Below are 273 nucleotides of genomic sequence, written 5' to 3'. Positions count from 1 at the left end.
GCTGCTTCAGGGCAACACCCCGGCGTCCCTGGAAGCGGGGAGCGGGGCAGCCGGGGTGGTGCTGGGAAGCTGTGCAGAGCCGGGAGCCCTCGCCCGGAGCCTCCGCCTCGGGGACCGGTGAGGACGTCCTCGGAGGAGGGCTCGGGGGACCGGGAGAGGAGGGAGCGGGAGAGTCGAGGCACTCTGGGCCAACGAGCGGGTGTGCGCGAGCGTGGGCGGGAACTGCAGGAGAAGGAGAAAGGCAGGCGGGGGGTGAGCCTCTGCTGGGACCCC

General features: G+C 73.3%; 1 protein-coding gene across 1 annotated transcript in view; it reads left to right on the top strand.

The window, feature by feature from the left end:
* The window catches only part of CEP164 (centrosomal protein 164kDa), a 76,511-nt gene continuing 76,238 nt past the window's right edge, over positions 1-273 (top strand). Inside the window, exon 1 of the mRNA XM_014539275.1 lies at positions 1-117. The gene's annotated coding sequence lies outside the window, so the exon portion shown is untranslated. The remainder of the gene's footprint in view (positions 118-273) is intronic.

This window comes from Myotis brandtii, unplaced genomic scaffold, assembly GCF_000412655.1.
Source record: "Myotis brandtii unplaced genomic scaffold, ASM41265v1 scaffold105, whole genome shotgun sequence".
NCBI classification, from domain to species: Eukaryota; Metazoa; Chordata; class Mammalia; order Chiroptera; family Vespertilionidae; genus Myotis; species Myotis brandtii.
This window is presented reverse-complemented; position numbering and strand designations above follow the sequence as displayed.